At 35.9% G+C, this 18,992-nt stretch overlaps 1 non-coding gene across 1 annotated transcript; it reads left to right on the forward strand.

Moving 5' to 3' along the window:
* The first annotated feature begins 307 nt into the window (after positions 1–307).
* On the forward strand, positions 308–414 carry LOC141645259 (small nucleolar RNA R71). Its single transcript, XR_012544842.1, has one exon. It is a non-coding gene; the product is annotated as a small nucleolar RNA R71 (small nucleolar RNA).
* Positions 415–18,992: the final 18,578 nt, after the last annotated feature.

An 18,992-nucleotide genomic window follows, 5' to 3' on the forward strand; every position in this document is an offset into this window, starting at 1 on the left:
GAAAGGACAGTCTGAAACAGCATTTACATGGTAAATCCCTCCTTTTGAACCTCCTCCTAACTCGTACTTGTCAAATCTCGCCGTGAGAGCTTCTAATGCAGCTACAGAAGGAGATTCAGCAGCTCTCCTTTGATTTCCCCTGGAATTTCCATACTCAGCTTTGTGGGAGGCCAAGTCATCAATGATCTTCCACCCCTTAGTCTCCCCCGTATTCTCCTGGAATCTGCCATTTGATGTCGTGTCCAGGATAGCCCTTTGATCGTCATAGAGCCCATTGTAGAACTGATTGCATAGGCTCCATTTCTCAAACCCATGATGCGGAATGGTTTGCACCAGCTTCTTGAAACGGACCCATGCCTCATGAAAGTTCTCATCAGGACCCTGTTTAAAGCTCGTGATTTGAGCTCTAATAACATTCGTCTTCGAGGCAGAGAAGTACTTCTTGTAGAATGCCAAGGCCAAAGAATTCCAATCGGTGATCCCATTAGCAGCTCGGTTCAGGTCTCTGTACCACGCCCTTGCAGCATCGCGGAGTGAGAATATAAACATAGTCTCCTTTATCTGGTCCTGGGTCACACCGGTCGGTGGGGGTATAGAGCAGCAATAATCAATAAATATCTCCATATGCTTGGCTGCATCTTCATTTGCAGCACCCCCGAATTGGTTTCTCTCAACCAAGTTGATATAAGAAGGCTTCGGTTCGAATTTTCTATCAGCTTCCGGTAATTCGAACCCCTTGTATAAATTTGCAGCTGTCGGCTCAGAGTGACTTGCTATACTCGCTTCTTCAGCCATGACTGGAAATTCCGGAGATGTGACTGTCTCAGCTGAGGAAGTGGAAATGGGTGATGAAGGTGGATCCTCCTCGTATAGCTCGTTCTCGTAGTAACTAGACAGAGTACTCAGCTCTTCCTCTGTCGGCAGTACTCTAGATGATCGTCTCAACTCACGCAAGGTCTTTTCAATCTCAGGATTGAAAGGTACTAATTCACCACCCTGTGACCTGCGCATAAGAGGAAACTACAAAAAGAATATGAGAATAGCTTAAGGAACAAATGTCCCTTAAACTAAGAAACAGACTAAAATAAAAGAACTAAAAATTAGAACAATTGCCTCCCCGGCAACGACACCAAAATTTGATACCTGTCGAAGTGAGTACCAAAAATAATATTTATAATACCTATTAAAACGAACAGAAGCTAGTGGTAACTGGGTTGAACCACAGAGAGGCAGATGTAATTATTAGTTGTCTAAATTTAGTCCTAAAGTAACAGTGTGTAGTGGTTTGCTGTGATTTAGTCTATAACTAAAGACAATGAAATATAAATTAAACTAAAAAAATATATTAAATCAAATATAAAGAAGGGTACTAGGATGGTCGGTTCACTATAGTTTCGGCGGCAGCATACTAAGTAGGTCTAAATCAAACATGTGAGGCGGGAAAACAAGAGGTCCTCTCGGTCCACTCTTAACAGGTAGCATCTTTCGATCTCGCTACAGGTCTCTAATATCACTAATACTGACTTTCGTCCTGAAAAGTGACTCAAAAGGCTAAACCAGCATATCTTTCGATCTCGCTAATCTAGTCATTTTAATTGGTGGTCTAGCAACTTCCCCTATCTTTCGGTCTATTGGGTCAGTAAAAACCTAAACATTCAACTAGTCGCGTGCACTCGATTCGTCAAATATAGAATTAAATCAATTAGAACGAAGGCAACACCTCACGTGGCCAGTCGATCGACCAGGTATGGCGGTCGATCGACCAACACGCGGTTTCAGGCCATATTAATTCGTTTTAAATCAATTAAAACGAAGACAACCATCAATCTATGAACCCTAATTATTTCCCTAAAGTTTCTGGTAAAAGACTTGATGATTAATTCCTCCAGTCAGTTACGTTATATAGAAATATATGTAACACTTATTTCTAAAACCTAAATATAATGGGCTTTGGAAATCTCGATCTTTTAATTCTCGTCAGAGTAGCGGTGTGGTCGATCGACTAGGATAGGCAGTCGATCGACTGGTAAGCTCTTAACAGTAGCTTCTGTTTGTCGTGCATTGGTCGATCGACTAAGGGCAGCGGTCGATCGACTGATGTAGCTGACAGTCCGCTTTTAACTTCTCGTGGATTTATCTTTCGGGCCTCGAAATGCGCACCAAGCTCGTTCCTTGAGTAAATACTTTACGTCAAATGTAGTGCAAGGTACTCGGGGACGGATTTGGCTCAATATCTACTCATTTCCGCATAATTTTGCAATATTACAATAAAATACGAAAGTAGACGAAATGGGGCAAATAGTAGCCTTAAACCACATAAATGAGCTCTGAAATGCGTGTAAAATAGGGTGCAAAACATCATATAATTGACACGCATCAGATAGTTTGTAAGAGCCGATATATATATATATATATATATATATATATATATATATATATATATATATATATATATATATATATATGTGTTTAGACAGTGATGGTGATGACATGGGGGATGGCATTTCAAGGGAATAGTGACCTGTGTCGAAAGAGTAGTGATGTCGTTGTGTTCCCGTGTCTTGTGCGTTGAGTTAGGTGAGTTGAACTTCGGGGACGAAGTTCTTTTTAAGGGGGGAAGACTTTAATACCCGCCCATTTAGAGACCCTTTCACCAGCGTTGACTGACCTTGGGAGCGGTAATAGTCCTTAGAAGTGCGTGCCAAAGCTATCTTGGGTTGCGAGTTATGTGTGGTACTCGATCGAGTAGCGTGGTTACTCGATCGAGTAGGGGGTCACTCGATCGAGTATGTGGGACACTCGATCGAGTACCGGGTTTTCAGCGAGGGTTTTTAATCGCGTTTTGTTAAATCCGCAAATCATTTCCGCCTCATTCCTCCAATCCTTTAGTCGCCTCGTTCCCTTCCCTTCACCATAAAACCTCCATGGAAGCCTTTTAAAGGTTATTGTGCCTTAGGAGAGCGTAACTTGAGTCGGGTAGCGGCCTTTTGCCAAGTTTCTCCTTAGAGGTATGTCGTCATCATCATCCGTATCCTTGTCTTTGCAGTTAGGGTTTGCTTGATAGTAATAGATGATTGTGTTGTGGTTATAGGCATTGCTTGATTGCTGGATATGTCGTATGTCGGCATGGATTGGTTGCAGTTGCTTAAAGGTAGGTTCGCCTACTCAGTTTCTGTAGATAGTCTAGTGTGTCGATTGTTGTGTCGTTGTTGTTGTGTTGTGGTTGTGTTTGTGTGGCAGCGTATATACGGTTGTTGGTTGTTGTTGTATTTCAGTGGTTTGTGATTGTTTGTCTCTGGTTCTCGAGATGCGTTCTCGGCTGAGTGGAGTCACTTGCGGGAGTGGCTTCACGCCCTAGTTTCGCTCTCCGTGGAACCCGCCACGGGAGGGGATGTGCACATTAATGGGACAGGTTTATCGCTCGGTATGATGAGCGGGGCTTAGGTGGGAACGGTTGCGGTCCCCCACTGGCATGGCTGGTCCAGTGGACAGTCGGTGATGGAGATTGTTTGGAGTGGGTGTGATTGTGTGTGTGGCTGATCGTGTTGTGTTGTATTACTAGATGTCGTTGGTTTTGTCATGTCTTATCTCAGTACTGACCTTGTGTGGTTGTCCTGTTGTTTTATGTGTCTGGTGTGATCCCTTATGGTGAGCAGTCTGTCTTAGCAGGTGTTGATGTCGTTGATAGCTGGAGTCCGGGCAGGGATGAGTCTTCACGAGATTTGATAGTAATAGCGAGTAGCCTTTGAGTTGTATCTTTTATATCGTCTGTTGGTTTTAAATCACTTGTAATATAACATAATAGTTCTTTTATCGACATTTGATTATTACTGTCCTCGGGCAACCGAGATGGTAATGCCCTTATATGCTAAGAAAGGCTTAGTTAAGGCTCCTCTGAATATGGGGGAGTTACACATATGATAACAATTGAACAGTTAAGTAGTCAAATTTCGCAAGAAGTTGAGATTTTGCCACATGTTGCACTCACTTTATAGTAATTCACTTTTGCTAAGTGTATAAAATATCACGAATGACATGAAGAGAGGTCTTCATGAGATTCATTTTTGCTTGATTGAAGCAAAGAGGACTGTGAAAGTGAGTAGGAGTTAAGCAGAATCAACCCTAGATGTATGAGATAGAACAAAAGTTGAAAGAGACATCTACTCAATGCATAGGCTAGGTCCACTATCTTGGTATGAGATACCAAGTACAGGTCATTTCCTTGTAAAGAAGATTACATGAATTGACAAAACGTAAGACGACTAGCATAGGACATTTTTGTATCGAAATGGTGCTAGAATAGGAATGATTTCGATAGGGACAAATGTACCTATATTTGGTTTTAAAAGAATGTAGTCATCTATGTTTATACATAGAAGGCATCACTCATGTGATTTAAAACAAGAGGTTGTACCTACTCCTATGATAACTTGGTGGTTGATTTAGACTACTCAAGTTAGAGGAATTTTACATTCTTCACGAAAACTAAATATATCTTGTAGATTTTAATGTCTCTGATTCGGTGAACCCAAATTGATCAAACCTCCAGTAAATTCGTTTCAACAAATAAACGATAAGCACATCGAACAACCATTTGATTGAGAATCTTATGGTGTGTGTGCATAAATTATGTTTTCTTTTGAAAAGAAATACAATAGTGAGGTGATTGACCATATACATACGGATGTGTAAGGCCGATAGTTGGTTATAAATACTTCGTTACTTTTACCGTAATATTAAGTAGATATGAAAACCTCGTATATATTTAATAAGACATAAAAGTGATTTTTGAAACGTGGAATATTTTCAAAATGAAGTAGTAAACCAAAAGCACAATAAGATAAAGATGTTGATCGGAAGTTTCAAAGTAATGACTTTGAAGATCAAATGGGTAATATCAAGTAATGACCTTGATAATCACTAAGAAGATTGTGAACCAGTTCACATAATACCTTCTCCTTGGTACACCATAGAGTATGGTGTAGTCAATTATATAAACCGAACTTTATGAGATATAGTTTGAGGTTTTTCGCAATTTTTGTAAGCTATTTTCTCACTAAAAGTTAAAAACCTAACTATAATAGCCTAAATGACTCCATATGAGATATGGATAGGGAGAGTTCCTAACTTGTCTTTTTATACATTTGGGACCATAAATGTTTAAGTTCAGAACCAATTTATGTATTTGTGAGGGTTATCCAAAATTGAACCACTTGGTTTTTACTCCTCCAAAACGAGAACAAAGAGTTTGTGGCTCGTAATGCTGTCTTTCCAGAAATCATTTTCTGGAAGGCAGAGTGGGAGAAATTTTGAACTTACGGAAGTCCAAGACCCACAAACTGAGTACAATGCAAGAAGATGTTCTTTATTGAGGCTCAGTGGTGAGTACAATGCAAGAAGACGTTCTTTATTGTGGCTCAGTGGTTATAAGGAGCTAATTTTGTGATAATATTGCGTTACTTTTCAAAAGTTACGAATCTTAAACCCTCATCAAAGGCTTTTCTATAGCATGAGCTCTATGTGATGGCGTGTCACCATGCAATTTGAATTGGTCTCCTTACACAAGATGTGATAAGGAAGGAAACACGAGATGTTTTCGAGACTTGATGTAAGGTGAATACTTTGGTAGGTTACCTTGATCTTGTCGTAAAGGTTACATAAGATGTTTAAAATTTGGGTTGGTTATAGAGAGTTTTGTGACAACCCAAATGCCTTTATCAATTCGTATGTTCTTAGCAATATAGCTTCTCATAAGGATGAGATTCGACAAATGAATAACGAAAATTTCTCCTTGGGAGAAGTTTTGTTGATCTTGTCAATGCTAAGAAGCCAAGCATGCTTGAAAGATCCCTTTTGTGATCTATATACGTCAAAGAGTTGGAACTTTGGGTTCAATCATGTAGTCTATCAAAATGGTATTACTCGAGTGTCGAGGTAACATGATGATACATGGAGTTTAGTGGGAGCTAAAGTGAGTTTCTTAGTCTAAAATATGTGTTTGACATATTAGTGACTAGAAATATTCTCGGGTGAATACTTGAGAGTAGTATGGCGCACATTAAATATCCGGATCTAATGAGATAGATCTCTATGGATATTAGCATTATAGTCAAGAGACTTATGTGATAAGATTCTTAACTCGTTCAAGTTGTTGAACAATTAATATGATCTCTTGTGCTTCCGCTGCATGATCTATTAAATATGCTAAAAGCTTCTCTCGTCGGGACTTATCATGTTGAGAATATGAGAAGTCATTACCAATCATTTCCTAGTGAGTGTCACTAGATGATTATCAAGAGCATCCTTGAGTACTTGAGAAGCACTGAGGATTTACTCTTGTAGTTTGGAGGAATTTATGAATTTTGTGTAAAAGGATTACACGGAAACATTTCTATGCTTATAAGATATTATGGGCCTCGTTAAGGAAAGGTTAGCATGTAAGAGTGCTATGTGCATAAAGAATAATATGTATAAGAAGGTATACATATGTGTATAAGAAGTTATACATGTATAAAGCAAACATGTATGAGGAGTCATACATAAAAGATGTCATATGAAGGATGTGTATGTATAAGTGTTATACGTACAAATCATGAACGAAAGCTAAGTACATTACAACATCCGATGTTGTAAGAGAGATAGTTGATAACTAGAATTTAATGGGACTAGAGTAGTTCTGTTAGCCGAATATCGTATCCCAAAAGACTGTGAAAACAGTGGGAGTGTTTGACTGGCTTTAAAACCAGAGTCTAAAAACTTTTTTAGACGTGTACTTAGAAATGCTCTATGTGATGGAAAGATTGCATAGAACAAAGGAAAATAGCAATGGAAATTAGAGTGATGCAACTGTTGCTTATCCTCTAACCAAAGCCGTAGACATGATGGTTATGTCATCTCAATGTGAATTGAGTAGTATACCTTAATTGCTAAAGATCGTTATGTAAATATTGGATAGAGTATTGATATTTACATAAGTGATGATCGCATTCATTGTTAGAGTTTCTTTAAGAACTCAATTATTCAGTTTGACTGAAAACATTGAATACCTTGTTTATCTGAATAAGTTGTGGAGACAATGTTGAACACTATTCAAGTGAATAAGATGAACATTGTATTTTGTCCCTAGTCCCTTAATGAGGTGACGTCTCAGAGTTATTAGATTGTAAGTCGATTGATGGTTGTCAACACCATAAGGTCATATGTGATGACTGGTTGATTACATAGGCAAAGTGTGTGACACTCTGCTGGACAGTGACCATTTAGAGAGTCCATAAGTTCTATTATAGGCGCCTAGTCGTGGCGGGGATCTCTAAGATGTTCTAATGAGTGGATTCTTTTGACTGGAGACTATTATTTGAGCAAGTGCAGTTTTCGAGTGACTTTGGTTTTTGTCCTAAGTCGTGCCGTGAAAGGAGGCCAAAAGGGCATTTACTAGGTCATGGTGATATGTATTGTGCAATAGGATAGATAGGGCATACAGGAATTGTCCACCCACGTTGGGTAAACTATATCTCAAGGCCACTCGAGGTGTTAATGACTACAAATGCGTGGCCACGCTCGGAAGTAATCTGTGAGAGATTTTTCCGGTCAGGTAGTCACACTCCCGATCGAGAAAACCACCCGCCATATGTTCATGCGCAAGTGCGACCTGAAAGACACCTTGCATTGAGTGGGAGATTAAAACGAACAAGAGAATTGGTAACGCACACCTTGTGTCGGACAAGTGGGAGATTGTTGGAGTTAGTGTCCTCCACAATAGTGCATTTACATAATAAATCTCATTAAAGGAATATCATCAGATATTTAATTATTTGATCCTCGTAAGTTGATAACGTAAATCGATAACGGTTGGCTGACTAGAGTTTGACGTTATTGTCGTGAGACGGCGGTGATCAACTGATCCCTTTCGGTCACACCTAAAGGAACGAACCCCAATTGACAACTAATTAATTGTATGAGATACAATTTATTTAGTCCCTTGATTTATAGACTAAAAGGTTAGCCGATTATTTTTAGAGAGATTTCGAGTTGCGAACTCGCGGCACGGCAGTTATCATTTAATTATGAGATAATTGAATAATAAATTTTGGGAGACGGGTTTTAGTTAATTAATTGTTAATTCACTACAATTGTACTAATTGATTAATGTGATTAATATTAGTACGTAAATAATATGTGTAGCGGTACATGTATAGTTACGGAGTGATTTGAACGAATTAATTATGGAAGTATTTAAACATGAAACGATGTTTAAAATAAAATTAGAGGTATTTGTGCGACAAATATAAGAACAAATATGGACCCGTAAATGGGCAAGTGGACCGTGTAAAATAGAGTAGTGGATGATTAGGAACATAATCATTTCACCTTACTTTATATACTACCATAAGTTATCTTATAGTGATTTTGCATGTGATGTAAGATTAAAAAATATAAGACAATTTGAACACTCCACCTCACCTACACTCCACCCGTTTTCCCCCTCTTTATAGACCAAATTGTTGTTCATTTTTCTAGTGTTCACTTGTACATTTTGCATGTGATATCTTTATTTGGTCTTCCTCTCTCTAAAATAATATACATCTTTACTAAGAAGTTAGTAATCAAATTTTATTACTAAGAAATGTTAGTAATATTACAAATAATATCAAGGGTATAATTTTAACAAGTTTCTAGTAAAATAATTGTTAGTTTTTGGGTTAAGTTCTTGGGTGCATCTTGAAGGAGATCTTCTCTTTGAAGATTTGTTAGGAGGATCATCCATTTGTTATAAGCTCAAGATCAAACTAGAAAGGCGATCTAGTTTGTGCCCTTATTACCATAAAATCAATGTAAGGAAATTGTTTTTCTTTAAACTTTCATTTTTATGCTTTTATATTTGCATGCATGTTACATAGATCATCAAAATGATAAATTATGAGATAATTTAATTTTTATTAGAGAGTCTAATATGGATCTATGATATTTCAATCGGGATTAGCCATGAGGCATCTAAGGTGTTTGATTTTTGATGTTTTTGAGACTTTGTCCTTGAGATGACTAGTAAGACACATTTTAGCCTCTAGTTCCTCCTCGATGAGTTCCTCATCTTCCTCGGAGTCGGACATTCCCCAAATAGCACTCATGACTCTATGTTTGTAGTCCTTTTTAACTTTGTCTCGTTTTTCCTTAGATTTGATTTCATCCCACTTGGGACATTCTTTAATTTGATGAGTTTTATCACCACACTTAAAGCATCCCACGGTGGAACTAGGTCATTTCTTGGGAAAACGTTTTTTCGAGTAATTATTATTGAACCTTTTATTACCTTGACCGTTGACTAACCCGGCTAGATTCCTTGAGAACATAGCAAACTCGTCTTCCTCCTCGTCTTCTCCATCACTTGGAGAGGACGTGAGAGCGAGACTCTTTCCCTTTGAGGGGTCACTAGAATGCTTGTCGAGATTAAACTCGTGAGCCATTAATGATCCCATTAGTTCATGAAGAGTTAGGGATGACAAATCTTTAGCTTCCTCTATGGCGGTAACTTTGGGTTGCCACTTAGAGTTTAGACTACGAAGGATTTTTCGAATGATGTCCTCGGACTCGAAGTTCTTTCCTAGACTATTTAGCTCATTAATAATACAAGAAAAACATGAAGAAAAACTATTTATGGATTCGTCCTTTGACATTCTAAACGTGTTATATTGTTGCATGAGAAAGTCAATACGGTGTTTTCTAACTTGGGAAGTCCCCTCATAAGCAAGTACAAGAGAATCCCAAATAGATTTTGCCGTAGGACATCCAGAGATTCGACTAACTTCCCCCTCACCAACACAACGTTGAAGAATTGACATCGCTTTGGAGTTCTTTTCGGCAAATTTGAAGTCATTTTCATTGTAATCTTTTTCCTCTTTGGTTTTGGTGAAACCGTTTAGTATGTCGGTTTCCTCAATAATGAGAGGTCCATTTTGGATGATTTTCCAACATTGATAATCGATACTTTTGTTGTAATGTTCCATTTTGAGTTTCCACCATCCAAAATTCGCACCGGTAAAGACCGGGATCTTGGAGTGTTTCTCGGCATCCATTACCCACGAATCAAACTCTAAGGCGATTAGCCTCGTTCAAGGGCACGAGGCTCTGATACCAATTGAAAAGTTTATGGATTCAAGTACCTAAGAGGGGGAGGGGGTGAATTAGGTACTATTTTAAAATTTCAACTTAAACTTTTTTGGATTAAAATAAGTTGTTTGATAATGTGGAGAAGTTGTGAATACATCGATTAATATTGACGAATTAAACGAGTATTGAAAATTAACTACTTGCTGAACTGTGAGGGTAGCAATGGTTCTGACTATTGCTATTCGTCTCTTAGCATATGAAGTACAAGCTACAGAACGAATGTGACAGTATGTAGAACTGTTACTTCAAAGTAAAGCAAACAAAGAAGCTTGAAAAGAATAAATGCAGCGGAATAAAAGTAAGCAAAGATAGAACACAAGATTTTTGAATTGGTTCGGCTAACACTCAAAAGCCTACGTCCAATCTACTTTTTATTGAATATTTTAGTGATCTACTCCGACTACTAAAAACCCGTACAATAAAAAGACCAACAACCTACTCAGGTTGCGACACCAACAACCTACTCCGGTTGCGACACAAGTTCAAGTACTACTCCGTCCTAGAACTATACACTCTTACTAAGAACGTTTTACAAGGATCAAGTTTCCACGGACTGATTCTTAACAAGAATTGATATGGACAACTTACAAGATCAAACGGTTCATAAGTGAAAGAGTTCAATACTTAAAGTAACAGTTGTTGTGACTGTAACACTTGAAGACTTTGAAAGCTTTTGCAAAATATTAAAAATGATTTTAAACTTGAAATCAATTTTGAAAACTTAAGAAAATTCTGAGCAAAGTCATGCTTTCAAAGTGAGGAGTGGTGCTCCTTTTATAGAGAAGGGACGAGAGGATGTTAGCTAGGGTTTGTGGTCAAGTTCTTTGTTCACAAGACAAGAGAAGTTCACCTTCCCAAACTAGGACCAAAAGGGCTTACTTCTAAGGAGCAAAAGAAAGAAAAGAGAGTTTGTATTTAGCCTCAAAATATCTGTGGGTTTTCAGAAACAAGGAAGAGATGCCATTAGCAAGAGGACAATCCATTGATAAACAAGGAAAGAGCGAAACAAGGTTCATGGAAAGATAAGAAAAAGTTGTTTCATGAAAAGGGAAATCTTTTGAACTAGTGTTTACAAACTCTTTTTACCACACCACTTTTTCAAATATTTTAAGATGTCCAAACTGATTTGAGAGAGCCTATTTGTAAAATATTTGAGATGAAAAGTTTGCTTCAAGTGTGACGGGTCAAACTAGATAGTCAAGAATATCATTACCCGTTACAGGTAACGGTATGTCAGATTGTCACTGTTATAAGTATTCTACTCTTCCTACTTGTAAATAATATGACCGGTACAAGACCAAATGACTCTATGTCTTGGGTAGCAATTACTTGACGATCCTTGAATGATTAAAATAAGCAAATTGATCGATTAAGCCTGAAATAATAAACTAAGAAAACACAAGTTAAAATGGGTATGTCATCATCAATTAAGAGAACCCAACAGAATCATTAGGGGAGCATCCTAGGAAAGTAAAGAAAACAAGGGGTTAGAACATGTACAAATGTGTACTAAATTATGTATTAATAATAATTGTATTACTTCTGAAACTCACATCGCCTTGTTTAAGCCCACGGGTCCAATTTAGATTACCCTTAGATGTCTCCATTTGTCTCATAAAGTAAACACCACAATCGGTCTTGTTAGTATTGTTCCTCCACTTCATCTTTGCAAGAATAGGCTGCAGTTTTTTTATGCGATCAACTTTTACCTTTGAAACACCGATGTCTTTCAAGTATTCTGCTAGAACATTACGCTGGCGGAGAAGGGGGCAAAAAACATTAGGACACTAATACTTATGAGCTACAATATCACAAAAATAAGAAAATTAAGACAAACCATATTTTTGGGGAAGGTACACTCTATGTAAAGTCATTGTACATTCATAATAATGAATAGAAACAGCATGTAGTGCTGTTAAGCAAAAGAGAGCATAAAATCTTCCAAATGATAGTGGTCTATCGTGGAAAAATTCTTCTGGTTTTCTGTCACGATGCACATTATCAATGATGATGAACTTATAATTGTTGCTGTCGATGACTAGTAAATGGTAATGCCTTTTATATATAACTGGGAAAAAGAACTGTAGATTTTAAAAGATTAATTAGGCAACAAGCAAATTAAATATAACATGCAGAAAGAGTGTATATTGTCGATGCTAACCAAATCAATTCTATCTGGGTTAACAGAGAATTGGGTAACCTCTTCTTTCATTATATCCTTAATGACCATAAAAATTTCAACAGTGTCCAGTTCTCCTTGAAGCATCATCTGTATGCAAGACGAGTAAAGTTTCTGATGTTAATCAAGGGAAACAACATTACAAAATTTACTTGTGGAAATAAGTTTATATAAATATTTGACTTACACACACAGTTGTGGTGAAAAAAAATCGATATGGCTCTGAAGAGTTTCTTCTAGATTCCTTGGCATTCAAAAGTTTTTCCTAACAATCGAGCACCCCACTCGTTAAATACTTAGATTGTTGTAGCGTTGCCATTTCAATACGCCGAAGAGAAATGTCACCCACATGCACAAGAAGTTCCCTGGTTCAGGACTACCAGTGTTAACTGAAAACAGGATACAGAACATTTTAAATTTAAATATTGTACATTAGTAGTAATATATATATATATATATATATATATATATATATATATATACCTGGCTAAATCGGTATGTTTTCCTCTAATATACGACACATAATCAGCAATGCAATTCTTAAAGTCAGTAAGAGGAGTAATAATGCATGTATCTGTGCTTAGTAAAGTATGATTTGCAAGGATGCTCAGAGACTCTGGTTGACTTATTTCATGTTCATGAACATTTTGATTGTTGATGACTTTGCCCTTGGTAGTGTCAACATTGTCAAGCACATCATTGTAATTTGTACTCATCTCCTCCATACCAACTATATCCTTTGTATTTTTGTCCTCATCGTTAAGACATACACTATGCTCATTTTTACTCTTGTCTTTTATCCTAGCTATGCCATTTCTATTACTCACGTCAATCATGCTGTCATTGTTCTCACTAACATCATTACCATCTGGTATATTCCCTTCTGTACAACCTACCTCCATTGTTCTTTTCTTAACCCTAACAGTCTCATGTTGTCACGGACACCAATATCATCGGTACTGTTCTCTTTCTTTCCAACTACCTCCTCTCCTATCTCCTCATCCCCAACAGTCTCATCACCACAATTATCCTCGTAGAATTCTTCATCAGACGAATCCAGTTTCTTTGGGAAGGGCTTCTCTTGATACTGCTTCACCTTTGTTAAAACATCATAACAAAATGTTGCACTTGGATGAAACCAAAGTGCAAAGATATTTGATTCTCAATATTCGAAGTCCATCCATCTACAAAAGTTAGAATATCTTGAGGATAGGTAACTTATAAACAATAATGTGCTTTTAATACTTTAAGAAAGATCTTTTAATTAAACCAAAAGTACATTTACAATTATAGGATATAAATTGTTTAGAAACTTACGTTGTTTTTTGTCAACCCACAAGTCCAATACTGACCCCCCTTGTACGTTTCCATGTGTTTCATTGTGTAAATACCACAGTCAACAACATTTTGATGGTTTCTCCAAGGCATTTTTAATACAGCAGGCTCCATTGCTCTTACTCTTTCCTTCAAATCACCAATGTCATTGAAATATTCTGCCAAAGCATTACGCTGCATGGAAAAATTCAGATCAAACTGTCTAGAGAGACCGTGCAAAAAATATGACATTGTAAAAGAAAAAATAACCAATGAAAGGCAACTGAACAATTACCATATTCCAAGGTTTGTTTCCATAACGAGTTTTTGGGGTTTCATCATGCTGTTGATTATCAAGAATGACAAACTTGTTCTTCTCCGCATTGAATACGAACAGGTAAAAATGCTTGTTGGATATTATTGGGAAAAAAAACTGTTTTATATAAGAAAAGATTAGAAGATACAACAGACATAAAATTTGTTACGAGAGTAAATTAGCAGCAGATAACACTATGTATTGACTATATATATTGTTTGAGCTAACCATATCAACTTTTGTCATATCAATAATCCCAGCATGATTTAACTCATTTCTAAAATGCTTCTTAAATACTTCCAATTGTCTTTCAAATTTGAATTTTTTCCTATGCCCTTGAAATGCTTGTTGCACACACAGAACATAATATTCTTCTATTAATATACACTTGTATAACATAAAATTATTGTAATATAGAATGAAATAAAATTTTACTTACAAATACGAGGGTTGTAGCAAAGAATCGACGTGGTGATGAAGATTTTCTTTCAAGTTCATTGAAATTCAAGTAAGCTGACCAACAATCAATCACAGCATATGTTATATACTGAGGTGGTTTTATAGATGCAAAAAGATATCAGGTACCCACGACATTCTTAAACTCAAAGAGCTTTTCACTGGTTCAGACGTTACACAAAACAAGTCAGTTAATTACATATATGTACATTATCTTTATTAATAATGCACATAATACCCAAACGAAATGTACAGAATGATTAAATAAAAGAAACATAATGATTAGAATAAAATATACCTAGCAAGAACAATGCCTTTTTCTTTAGTATAGTAGACGTAGTCAGCAATACAGTGCTGAAACTCAAACGGCTCTGTACATGCGTCAGTGTCTCCTCTTAGTAAATCAAGTTCAGTATTCATATCTAAGCTTGGGTTGTGATTGGTTGGCTTGGGGTCTTCACTATAATTTTTAGATAACATGATACATACAAGGGTATTTATAAGATTATCCATATTGGCTTCTTGCTCATTCTCCCGGTCACGATCAACATAAAGATGGTTCGAATCATTTCGTACATCCTTGTCATCATCAAACATTTTTTTTTTATCACACTCCCCTTCTGACACCTCTTCCTTGTTGTCTTCATTCCCATTTTCAATTGTTTCAACTTTGTTTTCCTCAAACTCCCCTTCCGACACGTCTACCTTGTTATCTTCATTCCCATTTTCAACTGATTCAACTTTGTTTTCCTCAGACTCCCCTTTTGACATCTCTTCCTTCTTGTGTTCATTTCCATTTTCAACTGTTTCAACTTTGTTTTCCTCTGACTCTCCTTTTGACAACTCTTCCTTATTATCTTCATTCCCATTGTCAATTAATTCACCTTCTTTTCTCAATGCACAAGGCTTCTGGAATAGTTGAAATGTATCAAATTAAAGAACAATACACTTAAGCACCAAGTTAACATAATATAACAAAAAATATGATCAACATATTTACCTTTTTATATGTATAAAAAATCGGCCTATTCAATAACATGCTTTCAACCCGAATACTATTTTTTAAAGTTATGTTTACATTATTCAAAGCCGCAAGAACCAAAGGATGATTACTAACATCATTCTCAGCAGCAGGAACAGCATCTGGAATATCAGCAACATTAGTACCAAAAGAACTTTCACTATCAGCGGAGCTGTGCTCATTTGACAAATTTAGTAAACTAAATGCATGATCACAGAGCTTCTTAGCAGTCTTGTTCTCCTTAATTATTGATGCTCCTTTTTCTAACTTAGCGTTAACAGGTGATATGTTCTGAACTAAACTAGTTATACATTTAGCAAGATCAAGAATATACTCCTCGGTGTAGTATTTTGTTCCATAGACAGATTCGACACATGTATTGTCAACCACCTCCTCCATTGGTGCTTCCAACTTACCATTTCCAAACATATCGCTTTTCATCTCATCCTTCTCTCTTGATGATAACAAACTATTAGTCCAACCTACCAACATATAATAATCTCTTTCAATGTGAATGAAAACGTACCTTGCAATGTTAAATGAATTTATGAACTTCAAATTTTTTTTTTTGAGACTTCTTACCTCCAAAAACAACAGTGGCCCGCCGAAGTGAGTCTCCTTTTCCACCCACTCAATCTTGCTTTCTTGGAGACTTTTTAACAAAAAGGAACACCAATTGTAATATTTGATTTCATCTACATTCATCAACGATTTCAAAACATGATGATTAACCAAAGGCTTTTGGGTGTTTCTCATTAGGAAAGAAACAGTAAACACAACAAAGTTAACCTTGAATTCATCACCACCATGATCATGATTTATCAACCAATTCTCAAGCGTTTTGAGTGGAACTTGTCCATCTTTTATACCAAATTGTTGTTTCCATTTGGCATAAAACTCTTGAAACTGTTCTGATTCCGTCTGAGTTTTGAATAATTCAACTGTTTTAGGGCCTATTGGAAATCCAAATGTTGATCTTACATCAGAAACTTTCAAGAACAGCTTCTCACCATATTAAGAAGATAAATTCAATTTTGGTATGGGTTATACTGCTTAATTAACCACTACTCAAGCTTTAAAGGAATGGAACGAACTCTTAACCAAAACAGCCCACTAAATCCAATCTCTTCTAGCGCGCACCACTGTTCGTATGACAAACGTTCAACTACCTCAACTACTCTTGTAGGAGACATTCTCGTATATGCACTTTTAAACGAAGAGAAATCAAACTTCTGCTTACACTTGGAACCCAATATCATCATATTACTTACTTTACCCTTTTGAGGACTTTGTTTCTTTGCATTAACAATTTGTTTATTAACAGAAACAATTTGTTTCTTAACTGCAAGATCATCGTCACTTTCTTCATTTATCTTCTTGGCGAAAGATTGTATACACTTAGATTTACTGTTAATAGTAGCTGATTTACGCTTTCTTGTAAATGGAGCACACTCATTTTTTCCATCAGTGCAACTTTCAGCTGGTGGAAAAATAAAAGTAACTTTTCTTCGCTTTTGAGATTTTTTATCTTCCTGCTCCATAGTCTGTAATTATAAAATGAAATTACAAAACAAGTAGAGATAATCAGCAGTTACCTAATTTTAGGAAATGTACATTAATCACAAAGATAATGTACTTTTAGATGATTCAGAACAATTTCTATATTTAAAACAAACGACACATTAATTTAAGATGAATGTACATTATATTATTACGTTCAATTGAAAACACAAAATTAACAAGTAGAGATAATCAGTAGTTACCTAATTTTAGGAAATGTACATTAATCACAAATATAATGTTCTTTTAGATGATTCAGAATAGTTTCTATATTAAAAACAAACGGCACATTAATTTAAGCTGAATGTACATTATATTATTACGTTCAATTAAAAATACAAAATTGACAAGTAGAGATAATCATCAGTTACCTAATTTTAGGAAATGTACATTAGTCACAAAGATAATGTACTTTAGATGATTCGGAACAATTTCTATATTAAAAACAATAGGCACATTAATTTAAAGCTGAATGAACAATATATTATTACGTTCAATTAAAAATCCAAAATTAACAGAAACTAGAAAATAAATGTTGAAAGAATACTTCAGAGATCTAAAATTGGGGAAGAAAAATGCGAATGTATTTCAAAATGTAGAAACAATAATTCCTGCACATTAATTCGAATGTATTTTTAAAAGTGAAGCAGTATAAATATCTAAAAATAAAACATCAAAATTATACTGCTGTGGAATAATTAAGTGATCCAAATTAAACATTATATTAGAATTATGATAGGGAAGAAACGAAATTCAAAAGAAAATACCTTAGTATAACAGACGAAATTGGGCGTAACATCAAAAAGATTTAACAATTCACAAATTCTCCTATGACAACGTCTATACTGATATTGTAAAACGACTGGGCTAAAAACTGGTTACTACTTTTATTTTTTACCCCATTTCTTTTTTTCTTGTAGGTAGTTAATAGTAGTTACTAGTGTACAGTAAGTGTTAAAAAATAAGGGAAATGATACCATATTTAGCATTAGTTTAGAAATTAGAGAGTAAATTACACATAAATCAATATAATTAATGCATATATTAACTATTTATTTCCTCTTTTTGTTGTTACTTGCTTTTTAATGTTTGTTTTCGTTTTTCTTTTTTTTTTTAAGCCTTAAATAACTTTGTAAATATTTGTAATATTGATAAAATGAAGTATGTTGCTAAAACGGGATTAAAACTACGAGGTCGGGTATCCTAAAATGGGACGGGATTAAAACAACGAGGTCAGCAAGACAAAAAGACACCCTAGAGGGACCGAGTGAACCCTTTTTGGGGGGGCCGGGTATCCTAAAACGGGACGGGAAAGGGTTTAGGGTTTGATTAGGCGGACCGCTACCGTGGATCCGCCTAATCCAACACTAAACCCTTTCCCTTGCTTCTCATTTAAAGGCAGCAAGACAAAAAGACACCCTATAGGGGCCGAGTGAACCCTTTTTAGGGGGGGCCGGTATCCTAAAACGGGACGGGAAAGGGTTTAGGATTTGATTAGGCGGACCGCTACCGCGGATCCGCCTAATCCAACCCTAAACCCTTTCCCTTGCCTCTCATTCGAAGGCGGCAAGACAAAAAGACACCCTAGATGTAACACTCGCGAAATTCTCATTTTGGCATTTATAATTTATTTAACCGTTCAATTACTTTATTTTATATTTTTGAATTATTCGATTTAATTAATTTTATGTTAAACACGATCTTCATAAAGGTAATATATAAAAGCTCATTTATATAAAAATACGTATTATTAAATTATATTCTTGAGGCATAATTTATATAAGAATATACGTATGCATATTTTTGGTCGGACAATAATAGTCACAGTCATAATAATAATTTCCGTCAAAACATAGACCGTCACATATTTATTGGGAATCTTGACTAATAATAATAATATCGAAAACACAGTCACCTACCCTCTTACACCCTACCTTTAAATATCTCTTTTATATATTATTATATATTATTATTATTATTAT

This window comes from Silene latifolia, chromosome 2, assembly GCF_048544455.1.
Source record: "Silene latifolia isolate original U9 population chromosome 2, ASM4854445v1, whole genome shotgun sequence".
NCBI lineage: Eukaryota > Viridiplantae > Streptophyta > Magnoliopsida > Caryophyllales > Caryophyllaceae > Silene > Silene latifolia.